This window comes from Coregonus clupeaformis, chromosome 26 (assembly GCF_020615455.1).
Source record: "Coregonus clupeaformis isolate EN_2021a chromosome 26, ASM2061545v1, whole genome shotgun sequence".
Lineage (NCBI taxonomy): Eukaryota > Metazoa > Chordata > Actinopteri > Salmoniformes > Salmonidae > Coregonus > Coregonus clupeaformis.
Window position 1 is genome coordinate 44692050 of NC_059217.1, and position 16150 is coordinate 44708199.

Here is a 16150-nt window from a genome sequence, read left to right on the forward strand (position 1 = left end):
GACACAGCTGGGGAGGCCTCATAAAATGATGCATCACAGAGCACAAGAGCGGTAACAAAGGCCACACCATCTGTATTCTATAACCCTGACCTGTCTGGACAATGACCAATCTCCCCGTATCGTGCTGTGGTACCTGCCGGTGAGGGACGAGTCATTTATCATGGGCAGAGGGAAAGTTGCTCTCTTGTTGGACTCATCTGTTTAATCTCTTCCTCTCATGGGGGCTGTGTGGAAGTCTCTTCACTATGTGTGTGGAAGTCTCTTCACTATGTGTGTGGAAGTATCTTCCCTATGTGTGTGGAAGTCTCTTCACAATGTGTGTGGAAGTCTCTTCCCTATGTGTGTGGAAGTCTCTTCACAATGTGTGTGGAAGTCTCTTCACAATGTGTGTGGAAGTCTCCACTATGTGTGTGGAAGTATTCACTATGTGTGTGGAAGTCTTCACTATGTGTGTGGAAGTCTTCCCTATGTGTGTGGAAGTCTTCCCTATGTGTGTGGAAGTCTTCCCTATGTGTGTGGAAGTCTTCCCTATGTGTGTGGAAGTCTTCCCTATGTGTGTGGAAGTCTTCACTATGTGTGTGGAAGTCTTCCCTATGTGTGTGGAAGTCTCTTCACAATGTGTGTGGAAGTCTCTTCCCTATGTGTGTGGAAGTCTCTTCACAATGTGTGTGGAAGTCTCTTCACAATGTGTGTGGAAGTCTCTTCACAATGTGTGTGGAAGTCTCTTCACTATGTGTGTGGAAGTCTTCCCTATGTGTGTGGAAGTCTTCCCTATGTGTGTTGAAGTCTTCACTATGTGTGTGGAAGTCTTCCCTATGTGTGTGGAAGTCTTCCCTATGTGTGTGGAAGTCTTCCCTATGTGTGTGGAAGTCTTCACTATGTGTGTGGAAGTCTTCACTATGGCCCGTGCATTGCATCCTAAAAGAATGACAGCCCTGTTCAGAGTAAGGGGCTGGAACCCGGAACCCCAGCGATAGCCAGAATGAGGGAGCTTTCATGGTGGCTCACAGTGGTACTGTAGTCTAATTGCGCTCTGGCCCATTAGAAATATAAATTTCATCAGGTCAAATAAATACATTACTGACAGAATCATAATGCTCAAAACATCCTTCAACAGTTCTAAGTATTTTGGCAGAGACCGATTTTCATTTGACTTCACTCAAGAAAATATTAACATATGTATCACTGCTAGAAAAGCTCTGATATCTCTATCCAGCAGCTGGTTTTGTCAATGCTCATTCTAGACCATAATCCTCATGAGACATAGGGGGCTGTGGCTCTGTCTGAGACATGTTGCAGGGGCCACTGCCTGGGGTTATTTTCATTGAGGCTCAGAACGTTGCAGACAGAAATGTAATCACTAGAGCAGGCATGATTCACTATTCATGACAGACATATCCCCTCACAATGTATTTCTATCTGAACATTGTGTAAGGTGCAACCTCCTTGGACACACACACACCTCCATCGGTTGATGGTTTGGCTGATGATCTCAAGGTCGCTACTTCCAAGTTGTGTACGAGACCCACCTCTCAGATGCATCAGACTGGAAAAGCTGGGATAGTGTGGGCCTCGTCCCCAATACAGGATGTAAGCTCCCTTCTCAGCAGGTTGTGGCTTTAATGGGGATTCAACTCGTTAGCGCTTTATACAGTTTTTATTGTTGTAGTTTTAAAATAAATGCTGAAGGCTAAATGGCGATGTTCACCCCCTGCGCGCATTCACAACTTCAAACAAACACACCAAAACACACACCAAAACACACACTAAAGAACTCTGATTCTCTCTGCATGTATGGTTTCAGTGGCGGCTCCTGAAAAAATTCTCAGGGGGGGCAATTTTTCTGATGATTTAGGTGACCTACACACATTTTTAAAAAGATATGTCCAGCAACAACATGAAGACAGGGGCAGCATATAAGTCAATACCAGAAGCATTTATTGACTGATCTCAAAAGTGTTGGCTTACAAAATCAAAATAAGTTATCACAGTAAAAATAATCAAGGGTGTTCTTTCACATTCCTCAACACTGCATAAACAATATGCATTTCCATAAACAAATGAAATATCAGCTGAAAATACAGCATCTTGGTATTTGTTCAGATTGCAGGATCAACAAGAGCTTTTACCACATTTTTTGCCTCATGGTTGAATTGGAAATATGTGCACCTGAGCATAATTCACAACAAGCAAGCAGGAGCTTTTGATAGAGGCTACTGAAAACATTGATGCAAGTTATTGGTAATAAGACATTTTTATAGACTTCCATATTCTGCCCTCTTGTATAGATTTGTGAAAATGAACAGTGATAGACATTTTGCTTGAAAACAGAATTTGAAAGTAATTTCTAGAAAAGGTAAACACAGCTATCTGTATGGCTTTGTAAAAATGAACAACCATATTCTGGCCAATTGTATAGATTTGTAAATATGAACAACCATATTCTGGCCAATTGTATAGATTTGTAAAAATGAACATGAACAGATATTTTTTTTTGTTTTACTTTTTTTTAAATGAAAAATAACTATTTTAAACAACATCAACTGTGAACTGATTTGGGCGTGTGTGTGTTAAAGAGACAGGGAGGGAGGGACAAAGAGAGAGAGAGGCTACATTACTTGTACTGAAACTGTTCTCTTCTCTGTTTCAATACAGCAAAGCGTTCAATGACTTTCTCATTGAAATCAGGCATGCTGAGGACTAGTTCCCTCTCCATGGAAAGCATGGCCAGTGCATTCAGACGTTCCTGGCCCATTGAATTTCGCAGGAATGTCTTAACTCGTGTCAAAGTTGAGAAACATCTCTCAGCTTCAGCTGTTGTCATGGGAGTAGTTATGAGGATGTTCAACAGAGTCACAGTCTCAGAGAACGTCTCCTGGAGGTTGTAGCTCATGAGAACCTGGTACAGTGCCAGTGCACCACAGCCTCCCTTGAATTCAGGATTCTCATAGATCAGAGATAGTTCTGTCTTGAGCTTTGCCTTGCTCAGCATGGGGTATGCATTCACAGTGGCATTCAGAGCCTCATCAGGAAATGAATGGCAGTACCTTTCAAACATGTCTGCTTGCAGTAAGGTAGCACTCACAAGGTGGCCAGAGAAAGAGAACCTTTCTTTGATGTGATCCAGGATGGTGTTGCAGACCTCTTCAGACAGCCTCTGCTTCTCCTCTTCTCTCAAAGCTGTTCTGGGTCTTTTGGCTCCTGTTGCTTCTTGCAGCTGCTGTTGAGAGGAGTCCCTGAAGGCAAACAGACCAATGTGTTTGTTGGCTTTGTACAGTATTGTTGTCTATGTGATGCACAGGTATATGCAATGTATCCATGATGTATAGTACAAATACTTCAGTTCCACTTAAAATGGGCAGGGATGCATAAAGTCTTTAGTGTTTAAGTTAGCCTTTGTGTCTCACATAGCCTGGATGTTCAGCACAGTATACAGTGGTGCTCATAAGCATGATCCCATGCTAAAGTTGACTAAAAAGAGGAATAAAAAGAAAAGAAAATTGGTGTCCATAAAGGTTGGATTTTCCAACTTTTTTAATTAAGTCATTAAGATAAATTTCCAAAAGATTATTTTTTTATTTTTTTATTCCTCTTTTAGTCAACTTTAGAATGTGTTCATACACTTATGAGCACCACTGCACAGTACACATAGTATATAAAATAAAATAGATTACACCACTGGCCATATATAATGAGAATAATGTAATTTCAAACACAAATGCAGTCTCCTTTCATGCATACATTTTCAAATAAAGCTCTGCTTTGAGAAAGATCGAATGATATTGTTTAATCTTACCTTATGGCCTGCACACTGCTTGTGAAGCTGTCGAGGGCACTTTTGATAAAGACAGCATCGATGTCCTTCTTCTGTAGCTTCTGGTACAGAATGTCGACGTGGGGCATGATTTTGTGAAAAAGCCGCAGGAAAAAAAATAAAATCTTCATCATGCAGCATCCTCACGTAGCCAGATGCCTCTCTCACTGTGCCCTGGTCAAATGAACCCAATGAACCCGTCCGGATGGCTTCAAAACATTCTATGAGGTCGTCTCGATTCTCGTAGACAGTGTTCACGACTCTGCTGTTGAAGTTCCACCGTGTGGATGAAGGTCTGGGCAGTCTTCGTGCAACAGTCTGGTCAAGAATGCTGGTGCGTTTGGGTGACCGGGAAAAAAAGTTGTAATCCCGCTCAGATCGGAAAAGAAAATGTTCACTTTTTTGATGCGAGAAGTAGCTTGCTGCATGATCAAATTCAGCTGATGCGCATAGCAATGCACGTAATGGGCATTCTTGAAATGCTCACGCACCTTTTTCTGCACACCAGCCTTCTCTCCCCTCATCACACTGGCTCCATCGTAAGCTTGCGCAATGAGTTTGACTTTCTCGTCATCGGGAAAAAGACCGTTCAGTCTCTCCAAAAGTACACTGGCGATTGAGACTGAGGTTGATTCCGAGATGGGAAGGAACTCAAAAAATCGCTCCTGCACTTTGTGCTTGCTATCTATGTACCTCAGCACAAGCACCAACTGTGTCTGTGTAGAAACGTCCGTGGTCTCGTCAGCTTGGATAGCTACGAAGTTCGCAGACTTCACCTCCTCCACAATATGTTCCCTCGTGACCGCTAGCATACACTCCAGTAGCTCGTTTTGAATGGTCTTTGATGTGCCCTTGAAAACTTTAGCATTTTTAAGATGGTCATCAAACACCTCATCTAATTGTGCCACAAAGTTGACAAGTCCAAGAAAAATACCAGGGTTGGTGGAGCCCTCAGTTTCATCTTTGCCTCGCAAAAGCTAACTCAAACACGCCGCAAAACTTCACACACTGGATTAGCCGGCTGAGGATATGGCGGTTCTTGCTAACCTCATCGTTGTGGCGGCGGACAGCTAGCCTGTATCCCTCATCCAGTTGAGTGGCAATATTCACTCTCCCCAAAGCAGAAATTCTCAAACAGCTATCCATGTGGGTCTTTGACAGCTCATGTTTCTTAATCTTTTCTGAAAGATGGTGCATGTCGGTTACACCAGTCGCTGTCCAAGCGGTGCTGTCTGCCGTGCCGCCTTCAGGGTGAATGAGTAAGCAGGGGTAGCAGAAAACTGCATTAGCTACATCGCAGCCTGCTAGCCAGATTTTCGTTCATACCAATTTTTGGAAAATCCTCGGGTGTAGGACTTCCCCCCTTTAGTAGAAACCTGTTGAATTATTAAATTTGGTCTGGGAGGTCCTAATTGTTTCGTTGCCAATTTATCTTCATTTGTTCGCCGACAAAAAGGAAATTCTTTCAAAGACACAATCGAGTTGCACTGAAGCCTAGCCATGTTGATAGTAGTAGTGAATTGATTGACGCTGCTACCCTCTCTTTTCTTAGTTACGTTCATGTGACGAAAGCGCGTAAGTGCAAGCCCACAGACACCCATTGAGATTGTATTGAAGGCTCTGAAATTTGAAAAAAATAGATTTTACATGGGAGTCTATGACAGAAGTTCTGGGCGATTTTCAATCTGACTGAAATCGCCCCAAAAGGGGGTGGAGCCATTTGAAGCACGACTTTAGCCTGATTCGACATTTAGTGGCAGTGTGGCACTGTGGCAGATCAGACGTATAGATTACAACACTGATAACTACTGTTGCCGTGATATAATTGATTAGAAAAAAAATCCCTTCCTTTTCCCGTTTGGCAGTGCGTCGCCCATATCGCCCTATTGAACAGGCCGTCCCTGTATGGTTTCACATTGTTTTGGATGATTGCACTCAGATATAGCATCCATTGCTATAGCATCCATCGCACTAGGGTAGCGATGTCTCTGGCAGGTTTATTTATAACACGGTAAGGGAAACAAAGGGATGTCTCTCTTGTTCAGCTAGAAAGCTGATACCTTTCTAGCTGAGGCGGCATGCCAGCCCATTGAATCTGAATGAAAGTGCCAGCGACTGGAGGTCCTTTGAGACAATATGGAGACCTGCTCTGCTACAGTACAGTGTGGAAGTTAGCTATAAGACAGGGATAGGATACCTTCTCAGAATGTCAAGCTCTTTGTTATCCCTCATCTCTAGCTCAAGAGCAAAAAACAAAGAAGAAAAAAACATGAGAAGAGAACATAGTACAAATATTTCATGTATAATACATGTACACATACATATTGTACTGTATTGTAAAAGATTAGGCTAGAATCAATATAGCATTTATTTACCCTCAATACACAACACTGAACCGACCTCCATTTCCAACGACATAGCAAAACGAATTACCATACTTCACCCTTGATAAGAAAATACAATTTTGCACCGTAATAAAAAGAAAACCCCAGAGCACAGACATGTGGCAAATTAACCAGCTGATTGTCAAGCATCTATTTGTTAGCACAGCCCATCCCATTGCTGTGTGCAAATTCCATTTTCAATATTCATTCTTTAATAAAAGCACAAACGATAATCTAGCTGGGACTCAAGTGAAAGCAGGTCGTATGAGAATTTTCCTGTGGCTAAATTATTGAAGTGTTGAGAGCAATACAAATACATCTGCCAGGCTGGTCTCTTCACAAAGGAAGAGTTCAAATATGAAAAAGAACATGGAGAGAGAACCTAGTGGGTAGATCAGAGACTTATATACCTCTATGTAGCAGTGAAAACCTTGCTATGACTAATGTGAAGTGTTTATTAGGCTAGAAGGTATACCTTCATGGTCTGTAAAGTATATCAAGTATATCAAGGAAGATGATCTTCTACCTTTTTTATGATGGAGATTAATCCAATTAGGGGCGACTGGGGTTGGTTGTCTCACGGATTGGTTGTCACAGTGCTAATTAGTCCCAATCTAAATGGCGCTGTGTAATATTTTTAAGGTTAAAATGTGAATTGTTTGAAATCATTTATCCATCTGGTCAATTCCTGACAGCATGACAAAACAGTGATGTGAGGGAGGGTCTCCCGAGTGGCGCAGTGGTCTAAGGCACTGCATCGCAGTGCTAGCTGTGCCCCTAGAGATCCTGGTTCGAATCCAGGCTCTGTCGTAGCCGGCCGCGACCGGGAGACCAATGTGGCGGCGCACAATTGGCCCAGCGTCGTCCAGGGTAGGGGAGGGAATGGCCGGCAGGGGATGTAGCTCAGTTGGTAGAGCATGGCGTTTGCAACGCCAGGGTTGTGGGTTCGATAAAATAATGTATGCGCTAACTGTAAGTTGCTCTGGATAAGAGCGTCTGCTAAATGACTAAAATGTAATGTAATGTAAATGAGGGGGATTTACAGTGGGGAAAAAAAGTATTTAGTCAGCCACAAATTGTGCAAGTTCTCCCACTTAAAAAGATGAGAGAGGCCTGTAATTTTCATCATAGGTACACGTCAACTATGACAGACAAATTGAGATTTTTTTTCTCCAGAAAATCACATTGTAGGATTTTTTATGAATTTATTTGCAAATTATGGTGGAAAATAAAGACATGTTCCTGGTCTATTCGGGGGCAGTCTGTAGGATTTTCTGTTAAAAAGGGCCAGGGTGACACAGAGTAGGATATTGTCTAGGTTTGAAGAAGTGACAAACCAATGTGCCAACTATTGTGAATCTTCTGTTTGCACAAAGAGATTACATCCCACATCACGGACGTGGGCCCACATCAGAATAAATAAACCAATATTCTGTGCAAGACGCAGTACACAAACAGTTTCCCTTCTTGCCATGCATAAATGGCTAAACATGTCTAAACATGGCTAAACGTGTGTGTGTGTGTGCATGCGTGCGTGTGGTTATATGTGTGCGTGTGTGAGCGTGTGTCCCAGAAAGCAGCATCGAACAGTGCAGTGAAAGAGCAGGGGGTTGATGAGCTTAAATCATGCCTTTATTCAGTCACTCAACCACTGTAGTGCATTGACCACCAGCCCTCTGCTAAAGTTGGTGTGCTGAATTGATAACTCATGTGAATAAATATAAACTTGGCAGTTCTCTGATGTCTGGCGATAGATCACTATTTAGCATTGACCTCTCCCCCTCTACTATTTCCAATACATGTTTATGAGTATTCATCATCTAACACATTATTTGTTCGCAACATGTATGGCATTTACTGTAAAAAAAAAAAAGAAAAAAGAAGAAGAATCAGAGATTCAGAGATTGTTGGAAAAAAACTAATACCTTCTTCTTATACGGTCTTATAAAAGTCAAATTGAGCATTTATTTGATACTTCTTGTCATTGTTCTGGAAAAGTGCGATGGAGACGAAGGGCCTTGTGTGTGACATACAGCACTTATCATAAACTAATGGAGCATCTTGTAAAAAGATTATTCCCTGTATTACCTGCTCACAACGATGAAATATAGTCCAGGTGGCTTGGGAGTGTAAGGACACATTGTCTACTCTACGTTCTGTGGTGTTTACAGACTCTGTTAAAGTGATTGTGTTACACCCCTGAAAAAGGGAAGAAATAATCACGAACGTGACGCAGTTATGTTTCCTCACTGACAAATTTAGTGTAATGAGAAAAAGACCGCGATTTCCCCAGGAAGTTGGGTGGAGACCAGAGCAATCGATCTCAGGCTCATAGATTAAGAGCATTTAGTAGATCACAGATTAACACTTTTACCCTTAAATTAGGCACCACAAAATAAAGTAGTCAATATAACATTTACACATTCCTCTTACAATATTAACCCTTTGACTCTTGACGGATTTTAAACACATTTATGCATTTTATCAATCTCTATGAACTAGTACTGGATGCATAATCTTTTTAACCTTAGATATTTTAAGATCCTTACATACCATGAACTTACTAATACTTTTTAGTGTATAACAGGCTATGAATATGTCCTTTAACCTGTCACACTCTCCCCGACAAAATAAATGTTGTCCCAACATTACCAACATTATCTTCTTAAACAGTCTATAAGCACTGGACGTAGAAAATCCTCTTCTGTAAGCTAGTCCTTGAGCAGAGGTCAAAGTTCACAGTTCAAATAGAACCAAGAAGTTATATTCACAGTCCATATCTGTTGACCAGCTGTATAAACAGTCCATAAGCAGTCTTTTCTCATACTATTGTCAACAGTCCATCAGTTTTAATGATCTATATGCATAGTCTGCTAATTGTCTTGTGAAAGTCTGTGAAATCAGTCAGTAGTCCATGGTCAAACATGTCAACTCTGTCTGTGGCCTCAAGTTTGCTGAAGTCCATACATGTAGGGTGGCTGAAGGTAATATCCCTGTAGTGATGGCAGCCATGGAACCAGTCCTGGTGCAGGGTAGACAGGGAACAACTGTGGCTGTGGCTGTATACTGTAGCAGGAAGGGATACCAAGCTGATCATAGGTGATACGTCTTGGAGGGTGTCTCTCTCTTTGTGGCAGCTGGTAAGCTGGTTCCTCAGGTTCAGCAGCAGCAGTTAATGAAGGAAAGGCACTTAGTGGACGATCATCCAGCACATTTTCAGCAGGCAAGTTCATCTCCTCAGCAGGCAGTTCTTTAACTGTTGTTTTCTCCTCCAGCTGATTTTCAACAAGAGGCTGTGCTGGTAGCGTATCAGGAACTGGCACCGCAACTGTTTGTTTCACTGGTGGGGGGCCTGTTTTCCGACTCTCTCGCTGGTTCAGCATACCTCTCAGGTACTGTAGGAGATGTGGGGACCTGTAGCGGCTCATGATGAAGGTCATATTCATCCCCGCTGTCTTCATCAGAATCTAGAGGCTGTGATCCAGGCTGATGTCTCTTTTTCTTACTTTTGTCATCTTTAGTCATTTCTGGTTGTCTCTCAAAAGGTAAGTGGTCACAGGACATGAGCAGGTTTCTGTGCAGGACCCGGGAGCGTCCCCTACCCTTTTCTGGTCTCAACTCATAAATCGGCAGGTCTGAACCCATTTGTCTCACTACTGTGTGAATTTGATCTTCCCAATAGTTACGGAGTTTGCCTGGTCCTCCTCTTGGTGTCAGGTTTTTAATCAGAACTCGCTCGCCAGGCTGTAGCACTGAACTCCTAACTTTAGTGTCATAGTACTTTTTACTTCTTTCAGCAGCTTTCTGAGCATTTTCATTTGCAATGGCGTATGCTTCTTCCATTCCTCGTTTCCAGTTCTCCACGTAGTCTCGCTGGTTACTGGAACCTGCCTCTGTGCACAATCCAAAGAACATATCAACTGGAAGCCTGGGTGATCTCCCAAACAGAAGATAAAATGGTGAATAGCCAGTCACTTCGCAACGGGTGCAGTTATAGGCATAAACCAGTTTGTTTAGAGACTCCTTCCAGTTTGACTTTTGTGTCTCAGTTAGTGTCTTTAGCATTTGCAACAATGTTCTGTTCATTCGTTCCACTTGACCGTTCCCCATCGGGTGGTAGGGTGTTGTTCTGGACCCCGCCATGCCACTGAGTTTCTTTAACTGATGGAACAACTGATTTTCGAATTCTCCCCCCTTGGTCATGGTGGATGCGGGAGGGGAACCCAAACTTCAGGGCAAAGTCATTGAAGATGAGATTTGCAGCAGTTTTTCCTGACTTTGATGTGGTGGCGTAGGCTTGAGTGTAACGTGTAAAATGATCAACAATCACGAGGATGTACTCATATCCCCCCTTTGCATCTGTCGAGATGGAGGAAATCTATACATACCAGTTCAAATGGCTGTGTTGTCACAATGTTTGTCAGAGGAGCTCTTGTTTCATGGCCTGGCTTTTTCTGCTTGACACAGCTACAAGTTTTAGTCACATAGTGCTCGATGTCAGATTGCATATAAGGCCAGAAGAAGCGGTCACGTACTAGTGATACAGTGCGGTCAGTACCTTGGTGTCCCATGTTATTGTGCAACTCTTCCATCACTTTACCTTTGTACTGCTCTGGTAGAACTAACTGCTTGCGGGCTGTAGTGATTCTGTAAAGAATACCATCACTGTCGATTGTCAATTTGTCCCATTCTCTGAATAGGCATTTTGTCTTTGGACTGAATTCCTTTTGCTCTTTAACTGGCGGTTTGGAACCAGACAGCTTGAAATCGAGCACAGGACGGATGACCGGATCAGACTCTTGTGCCTCTCTTATCCCCTCTTTTGGGATCGAGCTGATTGTTGCTGTAGTTGTCTCACCTTCAGCTGATACTGACATAGATGCAGCTGAAATTGACCAAGGCACAAAAGGCTCTTTCTGTACCTCTACTGCTTGTATAGTGGCGGCAATGGTGTCTGGTGGAAGCTCCTCAGAACATTCTCTCATCAGTGACTCTACATCCAGTGGCATCCTCGACAAAGCATCTGCATCACCGTTCTCTCTGCCTGGCCTGTACTTTATTGTAAAGTGGAAATCAGCCAATTCTGCAACCCACCTGGAAGTGGTTGCGTTCAGTTTTGCAGTAGACAGAATGTAGCTGAGCGGGTTGTTATCACTGTATACAGTGAAGGTCGGAGCATAGTACAAATAATCATGGAACTTATCAGTGATTGCCCATTTCAGAGCTAGAAATTCTAGCTTGCCAGAGTGGTAGTGATAGTTCTTCTCAGCTGCTGTTAAGGTTCGAGAGCCATAAGCAATGACCCTAAGCTTCCCATCTTGCTCTTGATAAAGAACTGCTCCCAAGCCTTGATGTGACGCATCAGTGTGTACAACAAATGGCTGAGTGAAGTCAGGGAAACCTAAGACTGGTGGGTGAAGCAGACACTCAATCAGCTGTTCAAGTGCCTGTTGATGCTGGTCAGTCCACAGGATTGGCTTGTTTGAGGGCACCACATGACTTACTTTCTTTGTTTTTGCTTTCCGTGGGTGGTCAGGTAATTTCTCTGAATCTGAGGTCATACAGACAGCTGGCCCTCCTAGAAAAGTCTTTGATGTACTGTCTGTAGTAAGTGAGTAAACCAAGCATTTTTCTGAGCTGGCCCACAGTCTGTGGTCTGATCTCTTTCAATGCTCTTACTGCTTCAAAATCGGCTGGGTCAACTTTGCTGCCGTCTGCAGACACTATTCTGCCCAAATAACGGACCTGGGGTTTAAAGAGATCACACTTACTTGGCTTGAGTTTGATGCCATACTCTCTGAGACGCTGCAAAACCTTTTGCACATCATTCACATGGCTGTCGAAAGTTTTACTGAAAACTAGCGTGTCGTCCAGATAAGGAATGCAGATGTTGTCCCGGAGCCCTTCCAAACATTCCTCCATACAACGCTGAAAAGCTGCAGGAGCGTTCATGAGGCCGAATGGCATACGTATCCACTCATAGAGTCCCCATGGGGTCACAAATGCTGTCAGTGATCTGCTTTCTTCAGAGATGAACCCTTGGTGATATGCTTTTCCCTGATCTAAAAGGGAGAACCAGGAATTACCACCTAAACTGTCCATGATGTCCTGGACCCGAGGGATGGGCTGGCGGTCGGGATGTGTCTTTCTGTTCAGGTCTCTGTAATCTATACACAACCGGAGGGTCCCGTCCTTCTTCCTAACGCACACGACAGGTGAAGAATATGAAGAGTTTGACTTCCTAACCCAACCCTGGGCTATGAGGTCATGAAGGTAACCCTTCATCTCCTGATACAGTGGCCTGGGCACTGACATGTATGTGCGCTTGACTGGTTCAGAGTCCTTTAGAGAAATAGTCATTTTCAATCGTTCAATGCAGCCAATGTCATTGTCTGATCTGGAGAAGGAGTGACACTCTTCTCTAAGCATTTTCCTAACAACCTCTCTCTGTTCTTCGGTTAGGTGACTTAAACCTACTGGTGGATCCCACTGTTCAGTAGCAGTACATGGGGTTTGAACACTGGTGTGATTCACTGTGGCTGCTTTTTCAAAGACTTGGGCAGGTAACACAGTCATAATGGTTTGTACTGTACCGATTATGGTGCGTCCTAGCAGGGCAATGTCGTGGTCAGTGGGGTTAGAGACATCAAGCATGACAACTGGAAAAACACCTTTCTTAACTCTGACTAGTGTGTCAAAGAACTCAAGTTCATCTGGCCACTGCGGGTTCAGGTCTGGCTGGAAAAGCATTGTCATGTCATCTTTGAAAGGCTGGGAAGCTACCCGGCACTCAATCTGAATGCTACTGTGTTTTGGTACAGCAACCTTCTCTTTCTTGGTCTTCACTGCGTATTCATCTGTCTGTTCTGCGCTAACAGCCTGTATAAAAGCCCTCACCTTATTTCTTTTGAGGCTTGGGAAAGCTTTTTTCACTGTACTGTACCGTTTAGTCTTTTCGGTCATTGTCAGGATGTGCTCAATAACATTGAAACCTATGATGGGATGAGATAGGTGACAGCCTTTCATTACCAGCACTGGGATGATCAGTTCCTTCGTTTGGTCAGTTTCAGAGGCTAGCCGAAAAGTTGTTTCAATCCATCCCAGGTACGGCATTTCAGTCCCATTTGCTGCCGTCAATCTTAGATCATCAGGTGAGTCCAGAATTTCTGAAACATCCCTCAGCCTTGCGTTTGGGAGAGATTCCGCTTTCCATCGTTCATCAATGACCGATACCTGAGAGCCTGTGTCCCATAGAGCTTGGAGGTGGTGGCGATTCAGGTGACACTCAACAAGGCACTGTCTACCGACTAGCGAGGTGACCTTATGGGGGGTGGCAACCTTGAGCTAGGGATGGTAAAGAGTGGGCATTTTCTTCTGTACAGGAAAGCTTTTCACAGGTAGAGTCCATTTTCAGGTGAGTGCATTTTTCCTTATGTTTAGTCCAATGTTGGTTTTGACATCCTTTGGAACAGTACAGTGTCTCTTTACATGATGAACATTGTTTCAGGTTCTCAAATGAATCTTCTCTGGCACAATTTGCACATTTCTGGGACTTTTTGGTAGCTACGGTTAACACTTGTCCCTCAGCGGTAACCCTTCCCCGTTTAAAGGGGCCTCTTTGGATGGTCTGACTCCCCGGATTTTACATCCAGCTTGAAAATGTTCCCCACTCCCACATCGGAAGCAGTGTGTGCAGCGTGCATCTGTTCTGGCCTGCTGGCAGACAAAACACCTCCTTGGAGCTTGAGCAGAGCGGTTGGTATACAGGTTAGGTGCATATTGATACTGCGCAGGGTCAGGTGCTTGGGGCTGACTGTAGTTGCTGTAATACTGCTGCTGGGAAACAGGTGGCTGGGGGTCCCTATCTGGCCTCCTAACTGGAAGTGGGGCATGGGCATAAGGCGATGACTGAAACATAGGCTGCTGTAATGTCTCCTTAATCTGAGCAATCTCTGCACTGAGACCTTTTAGGGAAGCTACACCTGTCTTAAGTTCAGCTAACTCTGTTAACAGTTCTGCGGGTATCTTAGCTTTGGCTTCCTTCACAGGACACTTTGCAGATGGCGTATCTTCTAACTGAACTACACTTACAGTTGTAGCAGGCTGTGGGGCATTAAAACGCTTTTGTTTCGTCTTTCTATCTCATTAGCACAAGCAATGTTAAGCTTCTCTAGCAAAACCTCATCTGATGTTTCGCTATCAAGCAGGAGAGGCTGCATGTCTATCCTGATACTGTCACTCTGGAGACCTGTAAGGACTGTGTGTAAACACATGCGCTGGACTAGAGCAGGGTCATACTTAAGCCCTGATTCTGACTCCTGGGACGCAAATAGTACTTTCTGCCTCAAATCTAAGACGCGCATCAGGAAGCTTTGAGGGGTCTCCTTGCTATGCTGTGCTTCTGAAGCTAGCTGTTTGTAAAGCTCTGTTGCACTCTTCTCTTGGAAGTGGGAACGCAGGATGCATCTAAGTGTGGGAAGAGTTAGCTGGGGTTTACCTTCCAAGTAGCTGCGTAGCTGTGAGCCTGGAGAAATAGCCCTGATTACTGCGTCTACTATTTCTACCTCAGGATAGCCTCTGTTAAGTCCATTCTCAATCTGATGGGCAAGGCTGGAAAAAGTCAGTTTATCTTTCTGGCCCGGTTCACCTATCTGACCAGAAATTTTTAACTCTTTGCGCCAGTATGAGCCGGGCTGTGCACTGGGTGAGAGCTGCATGCTCCTCTGAAGATGGGCAGGGGGTTGGGGCTGGCGCAGAGAATCACTGGCTTGGTCTGCAGTACTCTGCTCAGTTCCCACCCCTTGTTGTGGGGTTACAGTTCTCAGTCCCTCTATTCTGTGATGTGTTCTGGCTGTTTCAATATCATGGTCAGTTTGCCCTGTCTTGCTATCTATGCCACTGATCATCTCTGTCATTTTGTCTTTAAGTAACAATAATTCCGACATGCCGCCATCTTCTAACTCTGCAACTTCCTCTCTTTCAAGGAACATCATAATGTGAGTCATCAGTGATATGCGGGATTTGTCTTGAACATCTCTTCTCTGTTCGCCTGATATGTCAAGGAAATCACATACGTCTAGTAACTTGTCTTTAGTCAGGGTGTGCAATTCTCCTACTACCTCTTCCTGTAGTTCTTCCAAGGCGGTTGTCATGTTGACAGGACAGGAGGAACCTTTACTGTGCAGGAGTTGACTCTGAATTAGGTGGTCCTTACTGTCTCTGATGGTCTCTCAACGGCCTCAGTCGACACGTACTTAACCCCCCAACTTCCAGCTCCCCTCGAACAGCAACACTTTCCTCACTGCAGCCTGCCTGGGTTGTTATGTAGGGATTTAGCTGGCTCGGAATTCAGCGACCAGGATGTGGAAGCCGGACATCTGAGCAGCAATCTCAGCGGAGCCTCCAAAATGTTACACCCCTGAAAAAGGGAAGAAATAATCACGAACGTGACGCAGTTATGTTTCCTCACTGACAAATTTAGTGTAATGAGAAAAAGGCCGCGATTTCCCCAGGAAGTTGGGTGGAGACCAGAGCAATCGATCTCAGGCTCATAGATTAAGAGCATTTAGTAGATCACAGATTAACACTTTTACCCTTAAATTAGGCACCACAAAATAAAGTAGTCAATATAACATTTACACATTCCTCTTACAATATTAACCCTTTGACTCTTGACGGATTTTAAACACATTTATGCATTTTATCAATCTCTATGAACTAGTACTGGATGCATAATCTTTTTAACCTTAGATATTTTAAGATCCTTACATACCATGAACTTACTAATACTTTTTAGTGTATAACAGGCTATGAATATGTCCTTTAACCTGTCACAATTGCATCAGATATTTCACAATATCTTTGGAAATGAAGATGATCAGTGATCAGGCACTTCAAAAAAGGGTCCTCTTGACGAAAGTAGCATGTCAGTTGAAAAAGACCGTTTGAAGAG